This window comes from Otolemur garnettii, unplaced genomic scaffold (assembly GCF_000181295.1).
Source record: "Otolemur garnettii isolate 467f Iridium unplaced genomic scaffold, OtoGar3 scaffold00058, whole genome shotgun sequence".
In the NCBI taxonomy this organism is placed as follows: Eukaryota; Metazoa; Chordata; class Mammalia; order Primates; family Galagidae; genus Otolemur; species Otolemur garnettii.
The window spans coordinates 9556469-9559424 of NW_003852453.1; positions in this window are offsets into that span (position 1 = coordinate 9556469).

A 2956-nucleotide genomic window follows, 5' to 3' on the forward strand; every position below is an offset into this window, starting at 1 on the left:
AGCTTGAGACTGTCTCAAAAAAAAAAAAAATCAATCAATCAGTAAACCCACTATGAGCAAAGTCAAATAAAAAAAACTGGGGGAAGAAATACTAGCAGATTTTCCAGAGTTTCTAACAATTGATAAGACAAAGACCAACAACTCAGCAGAATGGGCAAGAAATACAGACAAGGAAATACAAATGACTCTTAAACTTTTGTTGTTTTTTGAGACAGAGTCTCAAGCTGTCACCCTGGGTAGATTCTCTTGCCTCAGCCTCCCAAGTAGCTGGGACTACAGGTGTCTGTCACAACGCTCAGCTGTTTTTTGGCTGTAGTTGTCATTGTTGTTGGGCAGGCCAGGGCTGGATTCAAACCCACCAGCTCCAGTGTATGTGGCTGGTGCCCTAGCTGCTTGAGCTGTAGGCGCCAAGCCAACTCTTAAACTTTTTTAAAAGGTCAACTTTGTTTATAAAAGAAATCAAAAATAATACCACACTGACCTACCATTTTGGCCTATCAGAGTGAAGAACTTCCAGTTCATTAAATCCCCATGTAGGGTGAGGGTGGGGATTGGGATGGGGGCTATGGGAACAGGCACCCACCAGCCTGAGGGAGGGGATGAGTTTGGCCTCACTGGAGGGCATGTGGCAGCCTCTATCAAAATCCCATAAGCAGGCCAGGTGTGGTGACTCGTGTCTAGAATCCTAGCACTCTGGGAGGCTGAGGATTGCTTGAGCTCAGAAGTTCGAGACCAGCCGGAGCAACAGGGAGACCTGTTTGTAGGCACTGTGGGCCATGTTTTCAGGCCCTGCTACTAGGGAGGCTAAGGCAAGAGGACTGCTCAAGCCCAAGAGTTTGAGGTTGCTGTGAACTATGATGACACCATGGCATTCTATGTAGGGTGACAGAGTGAGACTCTGTCTTAAATAAATAAATGATAAATAAATAAAATCCAAACGCACTTGCCTTCTGACCCAGCAGCTTCACTTCTGGAAGTTATCATAGAGAACTCAATGGCATGTGTGTGACATCATTCTTTGCAACAGGTTGGGGACAGCAAGAGAATGGAAAACCCCACAAATCACTCCACAGCTGCACAGTAAAGTGCTACAGAAACCACACAAAAAAGAGGCAACCATGTTCCACACAGAAACCACAAAAAAAGATCCCCCCCAAGATAAAATTTAAGTAAAAAAGGGAAAAGTCACAAGGATGTGGCCAGACTGTATCTCTTGGGTGAAATGGAGAGAGGTAAGAATCTAGAACCACGTTCACATCTATCTCCTTAAGGAAAGCCCTTTTTTCTTTTTCCCTCAGACAGAATCTTACTCTGTCACCCTGGGTAGAGTGCACTGGTAGTAATTCACAGCAACCTTAAACTCCTGGGCTCAAGTGATACTTCCGAATCAGCCTTCCAAGTAGCTGGGATTACAGGTACCCACCACCACACCTGCTTAGTGTTTTTTTCCCCTTTTTCTTTTTTTTTGAGACAGAGTCTCAAGCTGTCACCCTGAGTTGAGTGCCATGGCGTCATCATAGTTCATAGCAACCTCCAACTCTTGGGTTATAAGCAATCCTTTTGCCTCAGTTTTTCTTTTTCTTTCTTTCTTTCTTTTTTTTTTTTTTAGTAGACAGGTCTCACTCTTGCTCGGGCTAGTTTTCAACTCGTGAACTCAAGCAATCCACCTGCCTCGACCTCTCAGAGGGCATTACAGGCATAAGCCACCAAGCCCAGACTAATTTTTCTATATTTAGTAGAGATGGGGGGGGCTTGATTTTGCTCAGGTTGGTCTTGAACTCCTGGGCTAAAGACTCCCAGAGTGCTAGGATTACAGGTATGAGCTACCATGATTGGCCTTAAAGAAAGTCTTAAAAAGGTATGTAGAAAAAAAATGACATGAGGCTCAACACCCGTAGCTCAGTGGTTAGGGCACCAGCCACATGCACGTGGGTTCAAACCTGGCCCAGGCCTACCAAACAATGACAATGATAACAACAACAACAACAAAAATAGCTGGGCGTTGGGGCGGGGCCTGTAGTTCCATTTACTTGGGAGACTGAAGCAAGAGAATCGCTTAGCCGAAGAGTTTGAGGTTGCTGTGAGCTAGGATCCCATAGGACCCTACCAAGGGAAACATAGTGAGACTCTGTCTCCAAAAATAAGAAAAAAAGAAAAAGTGGCATGAAGGAGTCAACTCTAACCAAAAGGAGACAAAGATTTTTCACTATACTCTTTCCCATTCTATTTTATTTGTGAGTGTTATACAAGGAAGGAAATTAAGGAAATAAATGTAGGAAAAAAATAAAGATATACACAGTGCACTGGGCATCGATATAGGACAACCCTGGGTCCATATACTGCCATGGGGGAAGGGTGTGGCCTGGCACCTACACAGAGTGCTCTGAGCTGCAGCAAGGATGGGGCTAGGTGCAAAAATATGCATAGACTGGCCCTGGAATGATACACATGTCACGGTGATTGCCTGGGGCAAGGCAGCCAGAGGGGTTGGTCAGGGATGAGAGAGACCACATGTTCATGATCAGCCTCTACACCATTTGAATGTTTTGTACTGTGTCTATATAATTATTTCAAAGAACAAAACAATTCCACCAATAGAGAAGTAGTGAAATGAGCCGGGGCTGCAGGGACACTATGGGGTGCTCTGGAACAGTTTGAAAAAGAGGGAAACCAGTCTCAAAGATCTCAGATGCTTCCGTGTGAGAAAAGCAACTTGCTGAACCAAGGATACAGGATAAAACTATGAAGGTTTTCAAAAATGCACAGATAGTAGTTCCCTTAGGGAGCAGGGTGAGTGATCCAAGGGAAATTTAGTCTCTTTGTATCTCTTTTTATTTTGTAAAGAGAATGTATTCACATATTAATTATGCCATTATAATTTTTTTATTAAGTGAGGCAAGAGTCTCACTCTGTTGCTCTGGGTAGAATGCTGTGGCACCATCAGCTAAATTTTCTG